Source organism: Megascapheus bottae, chromosome 20 (assembly GCF_031878675.1).
Source record: "Megascapheus bottae isolate mThoBot1 chromosome 20, mThoBot2.hap1, whole genome shotgun sequence".
Classification (NCBI taxonomy): Eukaryota; Metazoa; Chordata; class Mammalia; order Rodentia; family Geomyidae; genus Megascapheus; species Megascapheus bottae.
The window spans coordinates 3,945,005-3,963,556 of record NC_143528.1 but is presented as its reverse complement, the minus strand read 5'-3'; the positions used below and the strand labels follow the sequence as shown (position 1 = coordinate 3,963,556).

Genomic DNA, 18,552 nt, shown 5'->3' with positions numbered 1-18,552 from the left:
CTGCCCTCACTATCTGATGAGAAAGCTTAGAAGTAGAAGTTTTTAAAACGTTACTGGAATAGGATATGTGATGGAGAAAGCTTTCTTCTAGGTGACAGTTAAAAACACAACTGGAGATATATCTACCCCATGTGTTAACTTGGCCTGAACAGATAAAATATATTTAGAAATTCTGAACATCAGAAGTTCCATTTAGATATAGATAATAGCCAGAAGTGAAAACCATGACTGGATAAAAAGTTCCCTTGCATTGAAAACAGTTTGCTTCTTTAATGTTTAGCTTCAGCTCATCAATGAAAAATAAAGAGGGGATGGCATATGAGGTAGTTTTGCTTTCCTTCTCTGCCTCAATCATGTTCGGGTGAGTGGAGATATATGAAGCCTCTGCGATTTTCAAGTAGAAGGAAAATATTCTTTTAGCTTTTGTTTTGAAGTCTTATGATTGTATGGGAGCCTCCACCCTGCTAGACCATTGCTCTACCACTGAACCATATCCCCAGCTCCAAGAGGAGTTTTTAAAGAGTCTCATAAGCTGGCACACCTGTGGTTCTAGCTACTTAGGAGGCTGATATCTGAGAATTGTGGTTCCAAGCCAACTTGGGCAGGAATGTTTTTGAGACTCTTATTTCCAGTTAACCACCAAAAAGCAGAAAGTGGAGCTGTGGCTCAAGTGGTAGAGCACTAGTCTTGAGCAAAAAAGCTCAGGGACAACACTCAGTCCCTGAAGTTCAAGTCCCAGAGCATACAGCACCACCCTCCACTCACCCCCCCCCCAAAAAAAATCTTGTATTGGTGAATTCTTGGCACATAACATATTACCTCCAAAATCTGGCTTAAAATAGTAAGCATCTTCCAGGAAATGGAAAATACAAAAACAAAGTAAGCATCTATTTAACATAGTTTTTTGTCAGTGTGGAATTTGGGAGCAACCTTTTGAAGTGGTCTGGCTGAGATCACTTGTGAGAATGCAGTCAAGAACTTGGCTTAGGCTCCAGTAATTTGAAGACTTGACTGAGATTAGAGGATTTTTGTAATGTGGCACACTCATTTGCCTGGCCAGTTGGGCGGAAGCTCAGGAACCACTCTCCTGGGATGCTCATAGTACAGTGCCTGTCTTCTCCACCCCCCCTTCAGTGAGTGATCCAAGACCCAAGCAAGTTACCAGCTGCATTGTCTTTTGTGATTTAGCCTCAAAATTCACATTGTTACTTGTAACCACAGGTCAGTCCAAGGAATGAATGCCAGGAAGTAAACTTGTTGGGAGCCATTCTGGACATTGACTACCACAGATCTTTTTGTATTTCTTCCCTTCCTTTCCCTTTCTTTTCCCTTCCCTCCCTTTTCTCTTCCCTATTTTGCCTGGGCTGGCCTCAGATTCCTCCCAAACTCTGCTTCTGAATTAGCTAGGATTATAGGCATGATCCACTACACCCATCTTCCTTCATTACGTAAAAAAAAAAAAAAAACCCAGCACTAGCACCAAAAGTATTAATGCATTGTGCACAGACATTTGCCACTTCTCTATCTCTTCCACACTTCTTCATTGCCTTCCTGTGGCTCTTTTCCTAGAGTGCAAGAGCAGAAGTGGCAGAAGAAATGATGGGGTCCTCAACCAGGGTTGTCCTGCTTACAGCCAGTGTACTGGCTGCTGTCTCTTTGGAGACTTGTCTCTTGCTGAACATTTGTTTCTCTTTTTATCTAGCACTAGCTTCCCAGCTGTGTGGGTGGTTGCTACTTTTTGAGAGAGGCAGTTGGCATTTTTGAATCCTTCAGTAATTATTTCTGAAGAGATTGCACATTATGGTTGTTTGGCAGCAACAGATTGAAGTTACACAATTTTAGATCTCTGCAAAGGAGTCTCCTCTGTTATCATATATGTGCTTTCTCCCCTTGCTCTTCCTGTGGGGTGAGTTTGCCATAAAGAAGTCCTGTGGGGAGGGGGCTTCTGATTCCCTCCATGGTAGGGGACCTCTACCACATGAAAAATACACTTCAGCAAATCTAGAAGGTTCCAGAAGCAATAGGTAACTTATAAGTTAGAGAAGGCATACTCATTACTGGACATGGCTTCTCTGGAGGCGGCTTTGGTTTCCTAGGAAGCCAGGATTGATTGATGGGCCCTACCTTCTTTCCTTAGAACCTTGGCCTTCAAAGGATACAGTTTTGGTCCATTTTTATTTTATTTTACTTTCTTTCCTTCTATTTAATTTATTGTTTGTATGTATGTATATATGTGTGAATGTATGTATGCATGCATTTATTTTGTTTGTTTGTTTGTTTGTTTAGTGTATGTTGGTCCTGGAGCTTGGACTTAAGGTCTCTGAGCTTTTTTTTTTCTCTGCCAGTCCTGGGACTTGAACTCAGGGCCTGGCACTTTTTGTTCAAGGCTAGTGCTCTGCCACTTGAGCCACAGCACCACTTCTAGCCTTTTCTGTATATGTGGTTACAGGGAATCGAACCCAGGGCTTCATGCATGCTAGGTGAGCACACTACCAGTAGGCCACACTACCGGCTCCTGTTTCTGAGGGTTTTCTTTGCTCAGGGCTAGTGCTTTACCACTTTAAGCACAGTGCCACTTCCAGTTTTCTGGTGGTTAATTGAAAAGTCTCACAGACTTTCCTGCCTGGACTGACTTCAAACCCAGATCCTAGGTGTGAGCCATTGGTACCCAGCTTATTTTACTTTTTGATACTTAGAATTGAAACCAAGACCTGATGCATGCTGATAAGCACATTTCATAAACTGAACTACAGACCCAACCTCTGGGTTTCTTTAATGAAATAAAGTACTGTTTGGGAAATTTAAGTGCTATCTTCATCTGTAGCAACAAGTTTTTTAGTTAAAATCAAGTAGATTTCTAGATTACTTTTTGTTGTTGTTGGTTGTGGACTTGAACTCTGGGCTGGGACACTGTCCCTGAATTCAATTCAAGGCTAACGCTCTACCACTTACAGCCATAGCGGCACTTCCAGTTTTCTGATGGTTAATTGGAGATAAGAGTCTCCGGACTTTTGTTCTGGGGCTGGCTTTGAACCATTATCCTCACTCAGATCTTAGCTTCCTGAGTAGTTAGGATTGCAGATGTGAGCCACTAGTGCCCAGCAACCTTTAGATTGATTTTTATTTCCAGAGTCTTAGTTTGTTGTTTCTTCTTAAGATTTTTTTTTTGCCAGTCCTGGGGCTTGAACTCAGGGCAACCTGTATACTGTCCATGGGCTTTCTCAAGGCTAAAGCTCTGCCCCTTGAGCCACAGCACCACTTCTGGCTTTTTCTATGTATGTGGTACCGAGGAATTGAACCTGGTCTTCATGCAAGCTAGGCAAGGACTCTACCACTAGGCCAGATGCCCAGCTCTTTTTTTTTTTTCTTTTTTTTTGCTAGTCTTGGGCTTGAATTCAGGGCTTGGGCACTGACCCTAAGCTTCTTTTGCACAAGGCTAGGCACTATCATTTGAGCCACAGTGCCAGTTCCAGCTTTTTATGTTTGTGTGGTACTGTGGAATGGAACCCAGGGCTTCATGCATGCTAGGCAAGCACTGTATCACTAAGCCACATTCTCAGCTCCAAAGGTGATTTACAGAGGGCTTTCGGTTACATAAGCCAGGTATTAAGTATGTTTCTTTTTGAACAGTCTTACCCTAGTTTGTTATCTTTTTAAATCAGTAATGCTTTAGAAGGGATATGTGTATTTAAGACTAACTGGCCTTGAATTAAGGACTTTCCTGTCTCAGCCTTCAGTGAACTGGGATTATATGTGTTTCCTACCTTGCATGGCTGGCTTTAGCTTTTCGGGTTTTTTTGTTTTTTTCATTTTTGGTGCCAGTTCTGGGGCTTACACTCAGGGTCTGGGCTCTGTCCCTGAGCTTCTTTTGCTCAAGGCTAGCACTCTACCACTTGAGCCACAGCACCACTTCTAGCCTTTTCTATTTATGTGATGCTGAGGAATCAAACCCAGGGCTTCATGCATGCTAGGCAAGCACTCTTCCACATTTCACATTCCCAGCCCCCCAACCCCCCAGGCTTCAGTTTTAAAGTGAGCCTTTAAGGTTAAATCAGTAGACCAGCCTGGAAGCTGATCCTGTCTTTAAACTTGCCCATCCTTAGATCCTAGATAGTTTTCTCTTGTCTGGTATTGATGTAGGGTTTTTTTTGTTGTTGTTGTTTTGCTTTTGTTTTGATACAAGGTATAGCTGTGTAGCCTGGGCATTGTCTCACACCGCTGGGATTATAGTTCTCTGCCATCAAGCCTGACATTTGTTTGGTGTTTTTATGGAGGGGATTTGGAATATATTGTTCTGTTGGCTGTGTGTGGGGTGTGTGTGTGTGTGTGTGTGTGTGTGTGTGTGTGTGTGTGTGTGTGTGTGTTGGTGTTGGGTAGACCTTAGAAGATACTCTGCCTTGCATCTGTTTCTCCCTTACCCCCATGTGTCTGGGTGGCCTGAGTCTCACTGGTTGTCATGGAAATGGGAGCTCTGTAATATTCCCCAGCTTTTTTATGGTTATTTTAAATCAATGCTTGGCTTGAACTCAGAGCCTAGGCACTGTCCCTGAGCTTCTTTTGCTCAAGACTTGCACTCTACCACTTGAGCCACAGGGTCACTTCTGGCTTTTTTGGTTTACTGTAGAATGGAACCCAGGCTTTCATGCGTTCTAGGCAAGCACTCTACCAATAAGCCACATCCCCAGCCCCTTTGCCATCTTTACCCAGCATGCCAGGGAAAAGCCTTCACAGGTAGTTGGGTGTCCATCCCTGGGCAGTGTCACCTTCATTTTAAGGCTGATTATTGTGATGGAATAGTTTTTAAGAACATGTATATATTTAAAATGCATTGCAACTTTAGGGAAGTCAAATGGACCGGGAACTTGGGGCAACATGAAACTGGAAAAAATAATCCCCCCCCTTGAGTTTTGGACACTTGCCTAAATGCTAATGCATATCTTATTAGCAGTCTCCTCAGATCTGACTACTTGAGCAAAAAGGGTAGTTTCTAACAGAGTCCCATTTATTTCCCTCCCAAGCCTTTGATTCAGCATGGAGGAAGAGGGCCAGGAGGGCAGGGCCAGGCTGAGTGGGCCTGCCGAGAGAGAGGGTCCTCAGATGGAGAATAAATGTTAGTCCTCTCCACAGCTCTTACTACAGAGGGACCAGCTTCATCATTTACTCAGTAGTATGATGGTTTTGTTTTTTTTTTTCTGTATGAGAAAGGTAACCAAGTGAGAAGGGAGTTGTTAATGTGTCAGGTGTTGCTCTGCAGGCACTGAATGAGTATAAATGCTTTAGGGCCACCCAGTTTCTGCCTGGGGAGTACAAAAGAAAAAATGGAGAAGCCAAAACCCCCACCCCCCACTCCCCCCCACCTCCCCCCACTGTGGGGTCCAGAGTGTGGAGGGAGCAGCCTGGGTTTCTAGGCCATTGTCCATAGCACCCTAGGAAGTGTTAGCAGCTGGGCAAGCTGAGCTACTCAGGATGCTGAGATCTGAGGATCAAGGTTCAAAGCCAGCCCTGCACTAAATACCATGGGACTATTATCTCCAATTAACCACTAGAAAAGTGGAAGTGGCCCTGTGGCTCAAAGGGATAAGACAGTAACCTTGAGCTGAAGAGTTCAGGGACAGCACCCAGGCCCAGAGTCTAAGCCCCATGACCAACCAACCCCCCCCAAAAAACCCAAAAAACAAAAAAAATAGTTTTCTCTTTTAAGAAAATTAGTATTAAAGCCACTCCTTCAAACTAGGATGGTGGTACAAATTTATAATCCCAGCACTTGGGAGACTGAGACAGGAGGATTAAGGGCAGCTTTGACTACATAATGATACCCTGTCTCCAAAAAAAAGGAAAAAAAAAGCCCTTACTCCAAAAATATATTCTAAAAAAATTGAAGGCCTTTGGTGTGAACAGATGTCACATTTCTAGGGTGTTTCATGTGCTTAGTTATGTCTGTTGTAGAAGAGAGGGTGTCATTTTCCACCTCTTCTGTAAATAGAGTTTATCTAGCACAATATGGGCCTCCTGAAAAGGAATTTAAAACCCACTGATGTGATGGTGAGATCTGTCGCCTCTCACAAGTGTGTGTTCCCACAAGTGGCACACGAGACTACTTAAAGCGTTGTCTGAAATCTTAAGTCGGAGAAACAGTTAAATGTTGTGCTAGGAGTCAAAGGCCCTGCTTCAGATCCTTTGCTGTATGATCTGAGCCTGATTGACTGATTGATGGTACCTGGCTTTTTCACTCGTAACTGGTACTGTAGCAACTAAGCCATGCTTCTAGTCCAGGAAAGTTGCAGGACATTCCTACTCAGATTGTTTCCAAACTATTATCCTCTAGTTTTCAGCCACCTCAGTAGGATTGCAGGCATGCGCCACTGGCACTCAGCTCAGTATATTTTAGTTTAGCAGTTTTGCTGAGATAAAGTTCTCTTGTCATATAGTTTACCCATTAAAAGTGTGCAGTTAAATAGCATTAGCAATCTAAATTTTATAATATACCTATTATACCTATTAGCAACCATATATCATTTCTTTCCCATCCTGGCCTACATAATCTGTTTTGCATCTCAGTAGATTTACTTATTCTGAACATTGGAATAATATAACAGAATCATACATTATATGCTCTTTTGTCCACTTATGAGATTCAGTTATATTGTAACAAGGACCAGTACTTCTTTTTTTATTATATTGATAATATTCATCAGTTGATAGAGATGTGGGCTATTTCCATTAAGCAGTTATGAATAATGCTGCTATAAACATTTGTATTCATGGACATAGGTATACTTTCATCTCTCTTGGGTATATTCCTATGAGTAGAATTTCTCAGTTACATGATAACTTTATATCTGATATTTTCTGGAATGGCCAAACTGTTTTCCAAAGTGGCCATACCATTTTAAATTCCTGTCAGAGTACGAGGGTTCCAATTTCTCTGTGTCCCTTCTATACTTGTTTTTATCTGTCCATTTGATTGTAGCCATTATAGTAGATGTGAAAGTAGTATCTTATATTAATTTTGTCTTACATTTCCCTAATGGCTAATGTTGCTGAACTCTCCCTCTCTTCTCTTCTCTTCTCTTCTCTTCTCTTCTCTTCTCTTCTCTTCTCTTCTCTTCTCTTCTCTTCTCTTCTCCTTCCTCCCTCCCTCCCTCCCTCCCTCCCTCCCTCTCTCTCTCTCTCTCTTTTGCGTGCGCTCTCTCTCTCTCTCTCTCTCTCTCTCTCTCTCTCTTTCTCTCCTTCTTTCTTTCATTGGTCATGGAGCTTGAACTCTGGGCCTGGTCACTGTCCCTGAGCTTTTCAGCTCTACCATTTGAGCCACAGCTCCACTTCCTGTTTGCTGATGGTTACTGGGGATAAGATTCTCATAGATGTTCATGCCCATGCTGGCTTTGAACTGTGATCCTTAGATCTCAGCCTCCTGACTAGCTAGGATTACAGGCATGAGCTACCGGCACTTGGCTGCCTCTTTTTCATTTACTTACTGAATATTCTTAATGTTACTCTCTTACCTATCTGTTTATCAATCTATCTGTCATCTATTAGATTGAGCATAGTTTTATGAATGCCAGACAAGCAGTCGACAACTGAGCTAGCTATGTGCTCTCAGCTCTACATATTCTTATATTCTCTAGAGAAATTTCTCTTCATATTCTTTCCTACTTTTTAATTGAGTTGTCTATCTTTTCATTATTGAGTTGTAGTGCTGTATGCATTCTAGATACGAATTCCTTATGTAATTATATTTTCTTACATTCTATGGGTTCTTTTCAGTTTCTTGATGGTACTATTATTAAAATACAAAAGGTTTTAATTTGGGGGCTGGGGGTGTGGCCTGGTGGTAGAGTGCTTGTTCTATTCCTTGGTACCACATACATAGAAAAAGCCAGAAGTGGTGCTCAAGTGGTAGACTGCTATCCTTGAGAAAGCAGAAAGTTCAAGCAAGGACAGTGAGTAGGCCTTGAGTTCAAGCCCCAGGACTGGCAAAAAAAAAAGTTTTAATTTTGATGAAGCACGCTCCCCCCTCCTCGTGTGTTTGTGAGGGTGTGTGTGTGTGTGTGTGTGTGTGTGTGTGTGTGTATGTATCTTATGCCTTTGGCATCATATCTAAGAATATTTTACCTTGACAGCATAGCCTGGTGGTAGAGTGCTTGCCTAGAATGCACAAATTCCTAGGTTTGACTCCCTGGAACTATACACACAGAAAAGGCTGGAAGTGGCACTGTGGCTCAAGTGGCAGAGCACTAGCCTTGAGCAAAAAGTGTCCAAGGACAGTGCCCAGGCCCTGAGTTCAAGCCCCAGGACTGGCAAAAAAAAATTTTTTTTAACCTTAATCCACAGTCATAAAATTTTACTTCTGTGTTTTCTTTTTTCTTTTGGTCCTGAAGCCTGAACTCAGGTCCTAGGTGCTGTCCCTGACCCTCTTTGTTTTCAAGGCTAATATTCTATGACTTGAGCTACAGCACCTCTTCTGTGTTTTACTGAGTAGTTTTTTGGAGGTAAGAATCTCACAGAATTTCCTGCCCAGAATGGTTTTCAGCCATGAGCTTAGTTCTTAGCCTCCTAAGTAGCCGAATTACAGGTGTAAGCCACCAGTACCCAGCTTATATTTTCTTCTTGCAAACTTGAACTTACACATTTGGATCTGTGATTTTTTTTTTTTTTTGCCAGTCCTGGTCTTGAGCTCAGGGCCTGAGCACTGTCCTTGGACTTTTTCAAGGCTAGAGCTCTACCACTTGAGCCACAGCACCATTTCCGTTTTTTTTTTCCTATGTATGTATGTAGTACTGAGGAATCGAACCCAGGTCTTTGTACATGTACAAAGGAAGCACTCTACCACTAGGCCAAACTCCCGTCCGGATCTATGATTTTTTAAAAAATTAACTTACTTTATGTTATTGTGATTGTTTTTTAGTTAATTTTTGTATTTGGGCCAGAAAGTAGCCCAACTCCATTCTTTTACATATGGATATCCAGTTGCCCCAGTACTATTTGTTGAAAGGATGAGTCTTTCCTTCATTGCAGAACTCTGCCAGGGTCACAGGAGGACTCTGACCCCATTCAGTTCCTAGCTGGCTAAGTAGCTGCTTTCTTCTCCAAGGAAATGCTGAGCTTAGTGTGACATTGATTTCTATTCTCCCTATCCCTTAGGTACGCTGGCATTCATTTTACCTCTACCTCCTCTTATCATTTTATTGGTTGGTTGGTTGGTTGATTGTTGTTAGTTGTTTTGGTTATGGTGTTGGAACCTAGAGCCTCATACATGGTAAGCAAGTGCTATACACCTGAGCTATCCTACTCAGCACCAGCTTGCTTTGAAGTTATTTGCCAGTCCTGGGGCCTAACTCAGGGCCTGGGCACTGTCCTTAGGCGTTCTCAAGGCTAGTGCTCTGCCACTTGAGCCACAGCACCACTTCCAGCTTTTTCTGTGTATGTGATACTGAGGAATCGAGCCCAGGGCTTTATGCTTGTTAGGCAAGCACTACCACTAGACCACACTCCTAGCCACATTTACTTACTTTATTTTTTTGTGTTAGTCATGTGGCTTGAACTTTCAGCTCAAAGCTAGCTCTCTACCACTTTGAGCCACAGCACCACTTCTGATTTTCTGATGGTTAATTGGTGTTGAGTCTCACAGACTTTCATGGCTAGGCTAGCTTTGAACCGCAGACCTCAGCTCTCAACCTCCTGAGTAGCTAGGATTACAGGCACGAGCTAAAGATAGTAATTTCTAAATAAAAAGAATCATTTTATGTAATGCTTATAGATATGACTCAAAAAGGAAGTGACTCATTTAGAGAGAGAAACTGATGCTGCAGGATAATGACTTTGGTATGAGAAATCCATGGTACTGTGTTCTATGTAAAAAGGTAGCGTCTGAGGGATAATCATATAAGAAGGTCTAGATATTTGCTACAATTCACCATTTGACTATTTCCAAAGGAGTTTTGAGTAGGGCCTTGTCTCCTTAACTGTGTTGTAACATGTGTACTATTTTGTGCATACTGTGTGCTACAACATGGGTCTTTGGTGGCTAGGTTGGATGATTATTTTGGAAAACACTCTTGCGATTTGGTCTTTTGGGGCTTCAGATCTGGATTGAATCTACCACTTTAATGGATTATTTATGCTGATGTTGTAAAGGGTCACTGTTAGTGCCAGCCTTTGCTAGTCTACATGACATCCTCTACATGTCTTTTATGTGGCTCTCAGTAGCACACACCTATACTTAATAATCCAGGCCAATGCCTTGGTAACTAGGTCCTATTCTGTAGTCAGAAGTTTGTTTAATGTGATATATATTATAACCTAAGGAAGTAAATGAGATCACCCACCCCCATGAGGGCAGAGTAGAACCATGAAGTAGGAATAGTCATTTGGAGATTCCCTGACCTCCTTATTCATATGGATTCCTTATTCTCTAAGGGGCCAGAAGCATGGTCCTTCAAATTTGTTTCTAGAACCTAGCCCTCTCATTTCATCCTGTCAGATACTTGCCTCTCAGTGGTGTGGGTGTGGGTATGTCTTCGTCATACCATCTGCATTGAACTTCTCCCCTGGGATCCTTCTTCCTTTGCTCTGATCCCTTTGAGTTTTCAGGTTCATGTCATGAATGAAGAGAGATCATATTAATGAAAATGACTTCAGTATGATTTGGGGGCTCTCGAGCATGTTTGAGCTATGACATGCTTTTAAACTAGACTCTACGAATGTGCCCATTGGCATTGGGTGAAAAGGTGTGGCCGATTGGGTTCAGAATGAGGGTCCTGGAAAGAAATGAAGACAGAGAATCTCAAACTTTGAGAATGAGGTCAAACTTATAGGGTTAGAATAGACATGTGCTGTTTTACAAAAGGTGTTTTTTTTTATCTATTCTTAAATGAGATTATGCATATAAAAGCAACCAACAACATAATTTTCTTTACAATTTTTAAGTTTTATTTTTATTAGAAAATCATTTATTGTAGTAACTGTACAAAAAGGTTGTAATTCTGCAATGAGTACAATGCATCCTGATTAGTATCACCCCTCCATCATTCTCCCTTTTCCCTCTCCAGTTCTTACCCTCAGATTACATACTTCAATTTGTACATAATCTACACTAAATATAATGGGTGCACAAGATAGATTTTCATGCTTACTGATTGAATGTACTTCTCTGAATTTCAAAATTATTTTGTGATGACATTTTCTTTTATCTGAAGTTTTAAGAAGGCTTTTCAAGCCAGACACCAATATCTCATGCCTATAACCCTAGCTACTCAAGAGGCTGAGATCTGAGCATTGTGGTTCAAAGGAAGCCTGGGCAGACAATCCAAGACTTTTATTTACAATTAACTAGTAAAATGCTGGAAGTGGAAATGTGGTTTATGTGGAAGTTTTCCAGCCTTGATCAAAAAGCCAGGAAGAAGCTGGATACTGGTGGCTCATGCCTATAATCCTAACTACTCAGGAGGCTGAAATCTGAGGATCGAGGCTCAAAAGTCCATGAGACTCCTATCTCCAATTAACCACCAGAAAACAGGAAGTGGTGCTGTGGCTCAAGGGGTAGGGCAGTAGCCTTGAGCTGAAAAGCTCAGGGACAGTGCCCACACCCAGGTCAAGCCCATGACTGACAAAAAAAGAAATAAAGAAAAAAGTCAGGGAGATTAAATGAGTGACACCACTCTGGAAAGCAGTTTGGAGGTTCCTCAAAAAAAAATATTCTGTAGACATATATTGATCAATATGTATCTATGACATATACTCAGCCTAATTTTAATTATGTTCTTAAATTTATGTGCCAGTGATTGCATATAGAGATTCTTTTCTTGAATACTTGTTTGTAGAATATGACATATGAAATACGATATAAAAACTCATTATTAATGAAAAAAGAAAAAGAGCACCACAAAAAAAGATGCATTGTACTCATAAACATGTTGAAGGCTCTTTGTACAACTAGTTAAAAATAATAAAAATGTAAAAAAGAGTACAGACTCAGAGCTCAAGTCCCAGTACCAGGGCAGGGGGCAGGGAGAAAGGCTTTTCATGAGCTTGCCTTTTTAAATTTTTTTTTTGCCAGTCAGTCTGGGGCTTGAACTCAGGTCCTGGGCTCTGTCCCTGAGCCTCACCATGTTCAGCTAGCACTCTACCATTTAAGCCACAGCAGCACTTCTAGCTTTTTCTGTTTATGTGGTACTGAGGAATCAAAGCCAGGGCTTCACTGAAGCTTTCTAAGCAAACAGTGTATCCCTAAGCCACATTGTCAGCCCTAAACTTGTATTTTAACCCAGAATATTTTCAATATAGAATCTAGAAAGTTAATATCATTTACCTCAATGCTTACAAATTTTGCACTCATGCCCTTTCTTTTAAAAATATTTTAAAATGGAAAGAAGACTTTTTGTAACAACGAGAACAGTTTCTATCTTGACTAAGCACCAAAGGCATCTGCTGAAGAGCAGTGGGCTATTCATACCATCTTTTAGATTTAAAGACTGATTATTGAAAGGAAGAGTTTCATTAATGTGGCAGAAGTGGAAATGGTGTTCTATTTTTGGATTTCTTCTGTATGTGCTTTGAATTCATCTCCTACTCTGATCTAACCAGCTGTGGTCACCAAGCCCCCCAGCAATGCTGTGCTTGTCAGAATCCAATTCTAGGGAAAGAGGCACTCAGTGTTCTGGAAGAAGGGTTTTGTATAAGTGAAATGATGCATAAAGGTAGGCTAGTTACATAAAAGTGCCTTTAGACTTGAAGCAAGGACAGGCATCTTAAACCTAAATCTCTGAATTGGTGGAGGGTTGGAGCTGGTGTTTTATACTTGCTTGAAAGTTACTTGTGGTGTGATCGTCCAAGTTGCTTATAGGACAGAGCTAGGTATGTGGGTCAGCTGGTTCTGGGACATTTGCCGATGGATAGTGCACATGCAAATACAATCTTTGGCAAACATTCCTTTTTAAGTTGTGTTGCTTATTATTTTCTTCCTTCAATTTCTCACAGCTTCCCAAACTGGTATACTTGAACAAATAATCACCTTCTACTCACACTTCCACCCTGTTAGGACCTTTTATTGGTGAGAAGACACTGGACTGAAGTGAGGTCCACAGTGACTAGGCAAATTTGATTTACTTGCTCTTGCCCTGGGTTAGCCATAAAATGACTAGGGAAGGGTGCCTTGTTGGCAGGATTCCTTTAGCATCTGCTCAAACTGAGGACTGAAGCCAGAGGAAGGATGTTTGTTTTCCTTTGCCATTCTTTCATGGCAGGCCAGCATGTTTTATGATGTAGCCAATATGGCTTTGGTGACACCCACTCAAACATTGGAGAAGTCTCTGCATCCCCAGCCACTTGACTGCTAGATGTGGGAACACAGATAATGAGACTAGCAACATATAGGAGTGAGACTGCTTTGTACTAAGCCCTTTGGTCTATTCTGTATTTGGGACTGCCCCCTAAGGTACAGACTGAGGAAGATGTTTGGCAGTGAAGGGGGATAGTCTTTCCTTAATAGTCCATTGAATGTTTCAGGACAAATGCTAGGGAAGGCCTGGTATGAGAACTCAACTCATTGAAGTAGGTGCTTCTTTTAGGCCCTTCTTTACCACTCTTCTTTCTTCCTCTGTCCCTGTCACTAAGAGGTACCATCTTTCTGTAGTGTCAGACTCTTGGCTTGGCAAAGTCATCTGATGGAGATGGGCAGGGAGAGAGGATCTCAATGTATGTGATCAGGAAGACTTTTAAGTGAGCAGATTAGGGCTGGAGTCATATTGCTAGGAGAGAGGTAAAAAGTAGATGCCTTTCTTTGGGAGGTATAAGACTGATGATAAAGGAGTCTGGGGAATAGGAAAAAACTCTAGAAAGTAGATGAGAATGAGACTTGTAGGAAGAAGCGTAGCTCTACCAGCTAGTAGTTACACTCTACTACTCTCCCTGTCTTGTCTTTTTCCAGAAGTTTTCTCGAGCAGAAGACAGAGAGAGAGGGCCCAAGGGCCCAGGCGATGGTAGTGGTAAAGGTAAATATTTAGGAGTTAATGACAAGGAGCAGAAAATGGGAAAGAAATTAGTGACTTAAAAAAAAAGAAGAAGAAGAAGAAACCAGAGCCAGGCTCAGTGTCTCACATCTGTAATCTTCACTACTTAGGAGGCTAAGATCTGAGGATCACAGTTCAAAGCCCTGGAGCCCAGGCACAAAAGTCCCAGAGACTCTTATCTCCAATTAACCACTAGAAAACCAGAAGTGGTACTGGGCTCAAGGTATAGGGTGGCATCCTTGAGCTGAAGAGCTCAAGGACAGTACCCAGGCCCAGAGTCCCATGACGGACCAAAAAAAAAAAAAAAAAAAAAAGACAAAAAAACCTTTAAAACTTTTTATTTCCTCCCTCTCTTCCTTGTCTATGATGGGGCTATAGAACACAGAGCCTTATGCATGCTAAGCTATCTACCACTTAGCTCATACCACTAACTCCCAAAACTTTAAAAAGTATGATCACTTTCCAATAGTTTGCAAAACTAGAAGTCTTCCAGACAGGTATATGCCAATAATCCCAGCTACTTTAGAAACTGAGTGAAGAGGATGACTTCTGTTTAAAAATTTTGGATTTAAATTATGTTAAGGTTCAAAGATACAGGTGTGGAATGGAGATCACCTGTAATTATGTAGTAGTCAGGTAGTACTCAGTGTGCCTCTCTCTCTGCAGATCATGGGGCCTTGAACTCAAGGCCTGGGCGCACTTTCTCTGAGCTTTTCTGAAAGCTCAAGGCTAACACTCTACCACTTTGAACCACAACTCCACTGTTTCTACTGTGACTGTCCCCCCCCCTTCCCCTCTCTTCCTTCCCTCCTTCCTTCCCAACCCTCCCACCCCTCATCACATCTACTGCCCTAGCTTCGGTTAGGCCATATATTATTCCCAGACCACATTGCCTCTCAGCATCTTCACTTCATAACTCTCAAAGAACTGTCAGCATGTCCAGGGCCAAACTCAGGTTCCTCCTCTCTTAAGAGCTCCCAAGATCTTTCATTAGTGTTTCCTGAATGTCATCGAATGGTGCTACTGTGTTCTGATTTCAAAAGCAAAAAACTTAACAATCATTGTTAACACTCATTGAAACTTAGTCCCATACCCAGTCCATGTTTAAACCTTACCGATCTTATCTCTATTTATTCTCTCAGATATTATAAGACTTCTTTGTTTATTAGACTGACCCTCCTTGAAAGCTGCACAATAATGTAATTTTATTTATTCCATTTTGACCCCTTTCAACTCTTTGTGCATGACTTAGTGCTTAAAAACTCAGGGATTTTTATATTGCTATAAGGATAAAGCCAAGTCTTGCAGGATTTTGCAAGCCTGATGCCTATTTTGTAGTTTGTTTTTTTCTTTTCTTCCCTTTCTTTTTTTCTTTCTTCCTTCCTTCCTTCCTTTCTGTCTGTCTGTCTGTCTTTCTTTCTTTTTTTTTTTAATTTTTTTAACCAGTCTTGGGGCTGGTTAAAGGACTCAAGGACTAAGCACTGTCCTTGGGCTTTCTCAAGACTAGAGCTCTACCACTTGAGCCACAACACCACTTCCGGCTTTTTCTATGTATATGGTACCAAGGAATCGAACTCTGGACATTGTTCATGCTAGGCAAGCACTCTACCACTAGGCCAAACTCGCAACCCTGTTTTTGTAGTTTCTTTCCTCTCACATTCATTATTTAGTTAATATCTGTCTTCTTCATTAGAAAGGTGCCTTCTTTGTTTTTTGCTTGCTAATTTTATCCTTAATTAAGGCCTAGCATAGAAGCCAGTGTGTAAACAACGTTCATGTATTTGTTGAATGACCCAGCGAATCCTGAATGAAGTGGGTAGGTTTACCATCTGGAAAACATGCCTATAAGGTTCTAATGTGAAAAGATTCACCATTTAATCACTGTATGTATCTTCAATTTCTAGATTCTTAAGGCTGTAAAAAAGCCCCGAAGGTTTGTTTGTTTGTTGTTGTTGGTTTTTTCTTGTCCTGGGCTTGAACATTGGGTCTGGATACCATCCTTGAACCTCCTTATATGCTCAAAGCTAAAACTCTACCACAGTGCTACTTCCAGCCTTTTCTATGTATGTGGTATTGAGGAATTGAACCCAGGGTTTCATGCATGCTAAGCAAACACTCTACCACCAAGCCACATTCTCAGCCCCCTGAAGGATCTTTTCTTTTTTTTCATTAAAGAATTCATTAACATTGATTTTTACATCATATTTTAAATGACGTATTCAACAAACAAGTATTCAAAAAGGGAATCTCTATATACAATCACTGGTGGATCTTTTTATTTCAGACTTTTATCAGTGAGAAAACTGAGGCTCAGAATGCTAAACTGTGACTTGTAAAAAAGTTCCCAGAGTGATGATCACAAAAGTTAGTACTGTTGCTCATTTCCTCTAGTCTCCAGTGCACATATTCTCTGTTAACTGAGGCATCGCTCTTTATGCATATAGGAAGGAATTCATTCGAAAAGGCCTCAGGGGCATGAATGTCCCTTGGTATGGAAACTATTCTTAATCTTCTGAGAAGTTAGTCATTGGCTTTTCTGCAGCTACTGCAGTTTTTATTGGTTCTGTTAATTTTTTCTTTCTCATACTACCTCAGAATCTACCTTTCTTTCCCAGATTAAGTTGGAATCTGCTTTTCTTTTTTAAAATTATATGTGTGTATATATGTACATATAAATGCTATATTATATAAATTTACATTTATAATATAAATATATGTATATTATATAACACATAGTAAATATGTAATCTAAAATAATGCAATATATTACAGATTACATATATAAATACGTATATACTATATATGTATGTACATGTATATAGTGTGTATGCGTGTGTGTGCATGTGTGTGTGTGTGCACACTGATGATACTGGAGCTTGAACTCTGGGCCTCTCTTTCCTCACCTAGCTTTGTCCATCCATAACTGGAACTTTACCACTGGAGCAATGCCTACAGTTCTGGCTTTTTGCTTACCAATTGGAGATAAGGGTCTGTTGGCTTTGTCTGTCCTGGCTGGCTTTGACCCATGATCCACAGCCAAGATCCTCTTGAGTTGCAGTAATCTTTATTTTACCTTATAATGCCACTAAGGCCTTATATGAGTAGTGATGCTGGTAACTGGATATGGCAAAGAGAGGTCTTAAGTGCTTCAGTGATAGGACAAATGAACTTAGCCTCCTGAGTAGCTAGGATTACAGACTTGAGCCATAGGTGTCCAGCTTTTCTCAATATGTGACCATATAATTCTAATTTTGTCCTCTGATGTGACAGTAATTTTATTTTTTTAATTTATTTTTATTCTTCTTCTAATTATTATTATTTTTTTGCTAGTCCTGGGCTTGAGCTCAGGGCTTGAATACTGTCCTTGGATTTTCTCAAAGCTAGAGCTCTACCACTTGAGCCTCAGCACCACTTTCAGCTTTTTTCTATGTATGCAGTACTGAGGAATCGAACCCAGGTCTTCGTGCATGCTAGTCAAACCACTAGGCCAAACTCTTGGCCCCAATGTGACAGTAATTTTAAATTTAATTCCAGGCAGTCTTAACTCCTTTATTTTAGCACATTCATTTTTTGGTGAATGATTGTTTTTTAAGATAAGGAATTTCAGGCTTTAATTGAATTCAGAGTCCTACCCCTTAGTAGTGATTTCACTTTCTAGTTTTAGTAACCTATAGTCAACCATTGTTCAGAAATATTAAATGAAAAATTTTATAAATAAACAGGACTTTAAATTATGCACCATTCCTAGTAGTTTAGAGAAATCTCAAGCCATCCCAGTCCAAGGTTGTGAATCCTGTCTTTATTAGCTACCCTGGCATCACTGAATTATCATGTGGGTTATCAGATCTTCCCAGATCACAGCTCTTGAGTTGCAGTAATCTTTATTTTACTTTCTAATGGCTCCAAGGCCTAAGAGTAGTAATGCTAGCAATTGGATATGGCAAAGGTAGACCTTAACTTCTTAAGTGATAGGGCAAAGTACACTGATGTTTCACACATAACAGTCACATTATATGTGAATACTTAGGAAAGAAAAGGCATTCAATCATAAGGGTTGGTACATTCCATGGTTGCACTCATCTACTGGAGTTTTGGGAATTAATTCCCCGTGGTTAAGTGATAACTTCTGTATTCTAGCTGTCAAGCGGTGATCTAACATACATATGGTTCAGTAACTAAGCTTTGGGGTTGCACAGTTTGCATGTTGGGCAAAGCTATTGTTTACATTAAATAAAATGATCTAGATGCATTCATAATAAGTAGCACATTTACCAGCCCATAAAGCCCTCAGTGCATTTTCCTTAATTTTGTTGTCCTCAGCGTTGTCAATCTAAATTTTAGAGAGATTCTCTAAAAACCAGTATTTATTTATGAATAGCAGAACGTTGCAGTGGGAAGAGTGAATGCAGTTAGTAAACTAGGAGATTGAAGCAACAGGAAGTTTTTTGTTTATTTGTTTTGGCCAGTCCTGGGGCTTGAACTCAGGGCCTGAGCACTATCCTTGGACTTTCCTCAAGGCTAGAGCTCCACCACTTGAGCCCCAGTA

General features: G+C 40.9%; 1 protein-coding gene across 7 annotated transcripts in view; it reads left to right on the top strand.

Annotated features, from left to right (window-relative positions):
* Positions 1 to 18,552, top strand: part of Tacc1 (transforming acidic coiled-coil containing protein 1) — a 106,178-nt gene that overhangs the window by 46,385 nt on the left and 41,241 nt on the right. The gene's annotated exons all lie outside the window — the stretch shown is intronic.